A 10922-nucleotide genomic window follows, 5' to 3' on the forward strand; every position below is an offset into this window, starting at 1 on the left:
ATATTTAATTAGAATGGCGTCTCAAGTCTAATTATTTACAGCATTTTAAGTGTTCAGAGGTTTATGACTGATGTGTAGCCTAGTATCAAAACACAGGAAAGGGATATTAGCAATGTTCAAATAAGAAGCACACATCACTAATGAAAATAAAACACATTAACTAGGAAAACTGAATTCTAAGTTTCAATAAATGTCTTTTTATTCTACAGCTCCATTCCAGGAAAGGCTTCCAGTGTAATTGTTTTTATTCTGTTTTTGTTAAATGTGTGTTAATATTTTCTAACTGTAACTCTGCCATAAGTTTGTAAACTTATGACTCAGGATAGTTAAGGCCCAATGGTTAAGTGCAGAAAGGGAGCGGTCACAGAAACTTCATGTGTAACTTTGAACTTCAGCAAGGTAGTTGGATGGGTAACAAAAAAAAAAAAAAAAAAATGCCAGACATTGTCAGTACCTGAGATCCAAGGTCATTGATGAAACTTGTAACAAACCTTTGGAATCCTGTGTGAGAAACAATGCATCAAAAAGAGGCATTGCTCACCACAGTACATAACACAACACACACATATACATACATACATATATATATATATATATATATATATATATATATATATATATATATATATATATATATATATATATATATATATATATATATATATATATATATATATATATATATATATATATATATATATATATATATATATATATATATCACTGCCTTCAACGCCTCATGATGCAGGTCCTCTGTGAAATTCTGCCATTCATGCCTTTCCTGTGCTTTGTTTTACACAAAGCTCCAGTCATCTCCAGCGTCCATTCCCATAATTCTTATCCAATTAGGTTTGGGTATTCCAACTCTTCTGGTGCCCAAATAGCCCCTACTGACACTATTCAGTACGATTTTTCCAGGGGTTGTGCCAACCGCATCTACTATTCATCATTATTCATTCTACAATTTGAACCTCTATAATTTCACTTATGGCATAATCTCTCGCCCATTCTTGCCATATGACCCCTAAGAGCCTTCTTAACGCTTTATTTTCAAACAGCACACTCTTTTAGATATAGTTTCATTACCACAACATGAATCTTGGTATGTCCGCATATTAGTACAGATCGCATTTGCTAATGCATAGTTTTAATTTTGCATGAGATTCTAGTCAATTTGATTTCTATATCTCATCCAGCTTATCCACTGATTGAATTGCCTGTTTGAGTCTTTCATTACACCACAAATACAATCCATCTTTGATGTCATAGGTACGGGTGTTGGAGGGGAGAGAGAAGAATGTTTATTAGTATTACTGAAAATAAAATGGTAGCCACTGAAAATTAAGTTCATTGCATCGCAAGGCTTTTCATATGGTAAAATACTAAAACCAAGCACATTCGACGAAGAGCTACAGTCATTATCCTCCGTTAAACAATTAGTTTCGTAAACATTTTAGTTAGCGTCAAATTATCGTTTTCTTTTATTGGTATGAAAGAAAATATATTTTATAGGGTAGACTAACCCAATGAATTATCACGTGACGGGTCACAGGTTCTGCGATGTTTTCCGATAATATATTCCATAAAAAAGTAATTAAGCATAACTGGGATAGGAGCAGATGCAGGGTAGGAAGACAGGGGTAGGGGTGAGAAATCCGGCCGTGGAAACGGGTCAACCTAACCTTTCCTAGAATGCCGTGCCCTAACCTAACTACACCTTACCTTCTTAACCAGACTTAGGCCGGAGTTCCTTGACCATGGCCAGGGGCGGGGGAGAGCATTCCACATCCCAAAGTAACACTGAATACCGGGAACAGATCGGCGGGACAAATTACTGTTCGGACACGCAGTCCGGCACTGGCTACGACCTAACCAAAACAACAACCTAATATTTCCAGGATCGTCGTGCCCTGACCTAACCAGAACTTACCTTCCTAACCTGACTTTGGGCGCTGTGCTTAGATGTCCTCAAGTATCACTTCATATCGAGCACATGGACTGGCATATGCTGCCCTTTGTGCTAGTAGGTTCAAATTACCAACGCTTAACCCTAGCCTCCCAACTCCGCATACTTGAGATATTTATGGCATTTATATATTACTGCCTTTTATTTGCTATGCTCTTAATTATCACCTGTGAACGAAGATGATCGGTTGTTGATAACTATTCCATGATCGTTTTCAAATATTCTGGACCTAGGGCGATAATTAAATACCATCTTCTAGTGTAGCTTATTAGACGGAGTACATCATGACGAGAGACAAGAAGCGGGGGATACAAAAAATGCAAGAGTATAAATGACGCAATACAAAACATATGAGCATCAACCTAAAGCCTACAATAAGGAATCATGTCCTACTAAATGCGATAGAACTTCCGGAATCAGAGCCTGTGAGTTAGTTCTAATAGGATACAATACTAAATACAAGAATAACATTGCATTACTTATACATTGCAATAATGTGCAATGCCTGCGATCTGAACACGTTCACCATGCGGGAATTTCCCGCGCTAGTACTTCGGGGTTACTTAACGTATCTTGCACTGACATAAGAGACACACACGACAATAATAAAGCTTTGAATTCAATATAAAGGAAGAAGAGTATGCCATATGAAAAATGGTACATCACACAAAGATTTAGAGGTGCAAAGAACGAGAGAAACGAGATGACGAAAACAGTGCATAGGAGTCGAATGGAGAGCAGAGAGGAATACAATATACTCCAAATGAAGACAGGGTTTACCTGGTGTTGTGGTAGAAGCCCCGAGCCATATCGAAATGCGACTTTAAAGAACAAAAACTCAAGGATAAATCAAGAGGTAATACCAAGAAATATTCACAAAATAAAAGATGTAATAAGAATTTATTGGAAGAATAAAAAATCTTGTAGATAATGTTGTCACATGAATGGACAATAAATAAGGAACAGACAAGATTCATAAAGAACACACAACTGAAGTGGAACGAAAAGAAAAGAAATACATACCACAAAAGAAAGAGAAGAATTATACAAGATCAAAACTCTGGAGAATATCCAGGTCTTGGTTGGTGGTATGAGTCTATAAGGTCCACACCAGGCATCTTATTCCCCTCCATTCCGGTCAAGACCATCGTAAGTTACCCTAACAACCAATCGTATTAACTTATAATAATCTTAATCGTTCTAGTCGGGGACAGACGAAACAAGTAAAATGCGCCGAAATTTCGGCGCAATCGAGTTTTCTGTACAGCGTACAATGCTGTATGAAACTCTCAGCCACAGCCCATGAAACTTTCAGCTGGCCGTGGTGGTCTGTGTTGTTGCGGTGCCAGATGCACGATCATGGCTAACTTGAACTTCAAATAAAATAAAAACTACTGAGGCTAGAGAGCTGCAATTTGGTATGTTTGATGATTGGAGGGTGGATAATCAACATCCCAATTTGCAGCCCTCTAGCCTCAGTAGTTTTTAAGATCTGAGGGTGGACAGAAAAAGTGCGGAAAAGGAGGAAGTTGGTGATGGAAAATATCTTGACCCATAGACACACATCATGAAAACGATATATATGTTACAGGCAGATAGCGAAACCAGGCATTTCACAAATTGCAGAAATGCACTTAGGGATGTTTGATACCCCCAGGGGCTAGTACTAAACACAGCGAAACAGTAACTCACCTACACTGTTTCGCCGTGTTTAGTACTAGCCCCTGGGGATCAAAAAATATTTCACCGTGTTGAGTACTAGCCACTGGGGATCAAATGTCCCAAAGTGCATTTTTGCTATCTGCCTGCTATATACATATATATATATATATATATATATATATATATATATATATATATATATATATATATATATATATATATATATACATATATACAGGGCCATAGACATAAACATAGACCTATGGAACTCTTCCCTTAAAAGTCAGTGCCTGGAAACTTGGCCTTTGGAGCCTGGTGTGAAAGTCAGTGACACACAGTGAAGCCTGAGAATCCATAAGGCTTAGTAAGAATACAGGTGGTTGATTATTTTTAATTACGCGGCCCTTTAACTTAACGTGGCATGGTGCTGAAGGGTTAAAGAATCCTGGTGTGGACCCCTAGATCCAGTCAACCACCCGAGCCGGCTAGAAATAATCAGAAACGACAGTTGACGGTATGGTGGCGTCACAGCAAATAGCAACACATGCAATTTACTTCCTTGCACACGATTGCAAGCAAGCAATCGGACCAGGAAACCGTGTCCTAAATTGCTTGGCTGCCTGCAGCAGTGACTCCTGGTGTTGCAATACGACGAGCGCTGTTGTTGTTACTGCTGTCAAGGGCAATTTATTTCTTATTTATCGCCAGTTTGCAGCCATTAGGTCCCGGCAAAATGTATGCGTGGGGGAGGGAGTGAGCACAGGTTACGTTTAGCTTTTGTTTTGGTTCCCTTTGTTTCTTTTCCGTTCCAGTTCCTGTCTGTTTATATCATTCATTATTAGTTTTCTTTTACTCTCAATTATTTGTTCGTTCGAGGCAAATGACATCGCTTGAATTTCCCCTCCGAGGACGTCATAACGGTATAACAGGCCACTGTCAACATTTGCCAACATCTGTCAACACGGGAGATACTAACGTCATTTAGGCACACCGCTTCTGTGACTTGTCCTAACGTTGTTTTGAAGGAAAATTAATTTTGTTTTCTGACGAGGCCAACGTCCATTTCATTATTGCTCATGAAGTTTTACGTAGGCTATGCTGGTCACTGTTTAAAATATCACTTTTATACTTGAAGCTCTTTTACTTTTGCAGAAAGGAAACAGATCGGCAATTAGACCTACTTTTGGACACACACACACATACATACACTTACACATACCGTCATTAAACACTTTCACTAACCAAACTCACGTGCATTACTTAATAGCCAAAAGACTTATTACGTATGCATAACTTCCTTCAAACATATACAAGAAATCTTGTTAATATTAAGGTCATTACAATAACGAACTAAGTGATAGACCTATGCATTATTAAAATGCAAAATTCCAATCTTATGAAGCTCTACGGTTTATTTCGCGTTAATATTTAACGAAACATTTGAATACAGGACTGGTGCTATTAGCTCGTTAGGTATCTGTTTGTGTGTGTGTGTGTGTGTGTGTGTGTGTGAAAGGGGGAAGGCATTCTGGAACATTCTCATTTTGCTGTTCATTAACTTCCTCATTTCTACTCATCTCTGCGCAACTGTTTGTCCATTCACTTCTCAATCTCTTTCTCTCTCTCTGCAACTGCCTATCCATTTACTGAGCCACCAAATCTCTCCCTCTGCGCAATTGTCTGTCCAGTTACATTCTCTCTCTCTCTCTCGTCTGTCTACTCACAGTACTTCTCCCTCTTTGTCTCTTCCTCCTTTTTTTCTTTTAGCTCTGTGAAATTACCTGTCCATTTAGTTCTCCCTCTGATACCAATATTTCTGATCTGGTCTTGCAGAGGCAGGGCAAGGTAATCCTGACCCCAACAGGTGAAATCATTCATAAGGTATTTCTAGGACCATTTTCTCTCTCTCTCTCTCTCCCCTTGTAATTTTATCTGTCTACGCTCACCCACAAATTCTCTCTCTCTCTTTCTTTTTGTATGTGTTATTGTATGTTCATTCAGTTTCTTTGATGTTTTTCTCTCTGAGCATTCATTTAATTCTCTCCCTCTCTCTCTCTATCTCCCTCGTTCCCCTTGTAATTTTATCTTTCTACACTCGCCCACAAATTCTCTCTCTCTCTCTCTGTTATTGTTTGTTCACTCAGTTTTTTTTGGGTTGTCTTTCTCTGTGTTCATTCATTCAGTCCTCACTCTCTCTCGTCATTATGCCTGTGTAAGTCTACTGAGTCTTTAACCGGCCTCTCTCTCTCTCTCTCTCTCTCTCTTACCCCAGTTAACATGTCTCTTTCTCGTAAGTGGAAGAGGAATGGGTTGTTCAAGTGCCTTTACAGTCCATAACGCAAAACCATTGAATCGTAACAAATTAGATTGACTGCCCACTAGTTGGCTTTTCCCTACTACTGCGACAATGAATCAACTGCGATCCTATTATTCAGTGAATAATTGAGATTCCATTCATTGGTCTTCGTCGCTTTAGCCATAATAATAATATTTTGAGGAAGTGATTAATCCTGTAAGACTTTTAGTTTTCTTTGGAAGAAACCTATTGAGATTATTTGCCTGTCTGTCCGCACTTTTTCTGTCCACCCTCACATCTTAAGAACTACCGAGGCTATAGGGCTGCAAATTGGTATGATGATCATCCACCCTCCAATCATCAAACATACCAAATTGCAACCCTCTAGCCTCAGCAGTTTTTATTTTATTTAATCGTCTGGCAACGCTATAGGACAGGCCACCATTGGGCCGTGGCTGAAAGTTTCATGGGCCGCGGCTCATACAGCATTATACGCTGTACAGAAAACTCGATTGCGCCGAAGACACTTCTTAAAATAGCATTCAAACTTTTTCTCTATTTTGACAACAGAAGTTTCAGCCTTATCTAAGGGACAAAATGATTTTGCATTTTATTCTGCATACAAGATGCTAATAAAAACATTACGCATAAACACTGGGGAATAAAAATGCCCAATAAATATACGAGTATAAGCATTATATAAGTCCCATTTAAAGCAGCATTAAAGCAACAATGATTAGAGTTGCTAATATTTGTACAACTGTTTATTTTTCTAGACCTCAGTGTATCAGGAATAACTAGTCTCAGTTAAACGTATGCTTAAAAAAATTCTATTTGAAAACAGAATTTTAAAAATTCATACTTTGCTTTATTGCCATAGAGATGACATTAAAGGGATGACTTTTAAAAGATTTTGCTTTCGAATAATAAGGTTTCAGCAAATTGCCACAGGAGCCTTTGAGCTTCCGAGACTCACTTACATATAACGACCTTAGCGACTGCGGTTCAGAGACAAATGTTGAGTCTACTGTTTGATCACAGTTTGCTGTCGATGTAAATACGCGTAGCTTGCTACAGTTAGACTCTGACTGTCTCCGCCTGCCTCTCTTAACTTACTTGAAAGTATAACTATACCTTGTGTAAATGAGTAACAACCCTTTCAAATACATATACTGTGTACCTACGCGTTGTATAGACCTACACAATGGTAGGATGAATAACAAAGCTATCATACACATATATCGTATACCTACGCCTTGCCTAGGCCTACGCGTTGCATAGGTCTGTTCAATGGTAGACTAAGCAACAATGCTATCATACACATATACAGTATACCTACGCGTTGCATAGGCCTAATTCATGGTAGGATATGTACACCTACGTGTTGCATAGGTCTTTTAATGGTAGAATGAATATCGAAGTCATCGTACACCTATTCTGTATACTTAGGCGTTGCATAGGCCTACTTAATGGTAGAATATGTATACCTACGGGTTGCATAGGTCTGCTTAATGGTAGAATGAGCAACAAAGGTGTCATACACACATACTGTATACATACGCGTTGCATAGGCCTACTTAATGGTAAATCATATATACCTACGCTTTGCATAATGTTTACTTAAAATGGTAGAATGAATAACAAGCCTGTCATGCACATATACTGCATATACTGTATACCTACGCGTTGCATAGGCCTACTTAGTGCCCAGCGATCATGAACATGTAAAGCAGAGATGAAATCAATTCTTATCTCTCTTGATGATTGACTGCATGAAGTCACTGTCACTCACGTTAAAACCTAAAATACCGTAAGTTCAAATCTAGTTCTGGGTGGGACGTGGGTGCACTTACCATATGAAGATCACTTTGGGTGAATTAACTCCATAGTACTATATCTCGCATTTACCGTAGAAAATTATAATGTCTAGACCAATCTGTTTATATGAAAAGACAGAAAAAGGTAATTAAAAGGTAGGACAGTGTCATTACACACTGAAGACTAAAAGTAAATAAAGCAGACAACTCATTTAAAAAAAGAAAAAAAAAACGAAATATTATTCATCCTGTGGAAATCTGCGTAAAAAAAATGACCCTCCAGACGTAGACTGTCATGAGTTCAGGTACAGCAAATGAGGCTTACTTCCTACATCCTTTTTGGGGTTGTCCGTTCTCATGAGCTACGTAGAAGATGAATAAATAAACAAATAAATAGATAAATATATAAATAATGACTTTCACGAATCTCGAATTTTCGTTCTTATCTATCTGTGTATGAAAGCAGTCGCCAGTTATATTCTGGGAAATTGCGTGGCCATTCCTTATCATAAAAGATGTGGAGTAGTATAGAAACGAGGTAAAACATAACTTTTTACTTCTGTTTTTTGTTTCATTCGTATTATTACATTGCGTCGTCACTCTGAACGTCTATGAAAGTTAAATTATTAATATATTCACATTAGACCTATATGCCTCGATGGATATGTTCGTGTGATGGATTGACTGGATCCCAGTGACAAAGGTGCCATTAACTATTATTTCCTTAGACCGTATTGCTCACGCAACTACACTGCATCGCTTATAATGCTTTCACAGCTAGACTTCGTCCTATTTTTCCCAGAAAAAGCAGAAACAACAGCAAAACAACGACGGTTCCATCGCAAACGGCTTGAATTCACGATCTGAAATCCTGCCATTGTTTTCCCTCGCTCGCCAAACGGGGCCCGTTGGAATGAACAATTGACACAGTTTAAAGATCCACAGTGATTTACAAACACAGCTGCCCGGCTGACCTTGACTCTGATGGTAGAGGGATTTTAAATCGTTCATTCTCCGAGACTGTTTAAAAAAAAAGTTCATGCATTCGCTGTTTAAATGGACGGAGTTTTAAACAAATCGCTCTGAATTTAAAAGCAGACTCAGTGTTGCCGCCTGGGTGGGCTGTATTTGTTATTCTCGTTTTATTTTATCGTATTTTTATATTTGTGAGACTGAGTCATATATATTGTTACTGATTAAGTTTCATGTATAAAACTGTTACTGATTCACACTTTCGTAACGCAAATCGTTACAGATTAATATTTTCATGTATCAATTATTAATAATTACTAGTTTCGTATATCAAATTTTTACTGATTAACAATTTCACGTATAAAATTGTTACTGATTATCAGTTTCATATAAAAAAATTGTTATTGATTAACAATTTCATGTATCAAATTGTTACTGATTATCAGTGTCATATAAAAATTGTTATTGGTTAACGATTTCATGTATGAAATTGTTACTGATTATCAGTTTCATAAAAAAAAACTGTTACTGATTAACAATTTCAAGTATAAAATTGTTACTGATTATCAGTTTTACATAAAAAATTGTTACTGATTAACAATGTCATGTATAAAATTTTTACTGATTATGTTTCATATAAAAAAATTGTTACTGATTAATAATGTCGTGTATCAAATTGTTACTGATTATCAGTTTCATATAAAAAAATGGTTACTGATCAACAATTTCATGTATCAAATTTTTACTGATTATCAGTTTCATATAAAAAATTGTTACTGATTAGCAATGTCGTGTATCAAATTGTTACTGATTATCAGTTTCATATAAAAATGTTACTGATTAAGAGTTTCACATATCAAATTGTTACTGATTAACAGTTTCACATATAAAATTGTTCCTGATTAACAGTTTCATGTATCAAAATGTTACTGATTAACAGTTTCATGAATCAAAATGTTACTGATTAACAGATTCATGTATCAAATTAATACTGATTAACAGTTTCATATATCAAATTATTTCTGATTTTAACAGTTTCATATATCAAACTGCTACTGATAAACAGTTTCTCATATCAAATTACTTTTGATCAACAGTTTCATATATCAAATCGTTACTTATTAACAGTTTCAAATATCAAATCGTTACTTATTAACAGTTTCATATATCAAATCGTTACTGATTAACAGTTTCATATATCAAATCGTTACTAATTAATTCTTTATTAACAAATATTTTGAAGGAATCTGTCTTTATCATTTAAATGAATCCTAGATGAAACAATGAGACACTTTTCCTTTTTTGTTTGTTTGTTTGTCAAGGATCCTTTTTTTATACATAATAAATAAACCATTGTGTTTCTGGTGTCTTTAGCTGTGAATGAGTACCTAGGAGTTGGTCGACTGTGGTGGAAAGTAACTATAATGAAAGCGTTCTTTAGGTTTCTAACCCAGTATCCATCTCCATCCTGGCTGAAACCCACTACAGTCGACTAACTACACAATATGCAATTAACTGCTTTGGTCAACAGAGGCAATATATATTACACTATAAATATACACACATATATACATATATATATGTATACACAAATATATTACATACTGTATATATATACATATATATATACAGTATATATATATATATATATATATATATATATATATATATATATATATATATATATTATATAATTTCTTTCGAGTGTAGAACGGGGATTCCACTTCAGTCGAATTTTAAAGCTGCGGTCTTACTAACGCATAATTCCAATAATATATACTCTCATATATATAATGCCAGGTAATGAGTAATGAAGACAGTTGATAATCATGATTTTAGGTTGTTATCAGTTATTACCTCGAGGGTGATGATAAAATTTCAGGCACTAAACATGAAGGAAAGAATATATATATATATATATATATATATATATATATATATATATATATATATATATATATATATATATATATATACATACATACATATATATATGTATAAAAATACATATATAAAATATATATATATATATATATATATATATAATATATATACATAAGCATTAAGCTACAAACGTCCCTTAATATCCAATTCGCTCTACCTCGGAAGTAATATATTTTCATATATGTTACCGAGGGGGAATTTTAGTTGATATTAAAGGACGTTTGTAGCTTAATGCTTGTATATGAATCATGGTGATGTGATAAAA

This window comes from Macrobrachium rosenbergii, chromosome 13, assembly GCF_040412425.1.
Source record: "Macrobrachium rosenbergii isolate ZJJX-2024 chromosome 13, ASM4041242v1, whole genome shotgun sequence".
Taxonomy (NCBI): Eukaryota; Metazoa; Arthropoda; class Malacostraca; order Decapoda; family Palaemonidae; genus Macrobrachium; species Macrobrachium rosenbergii.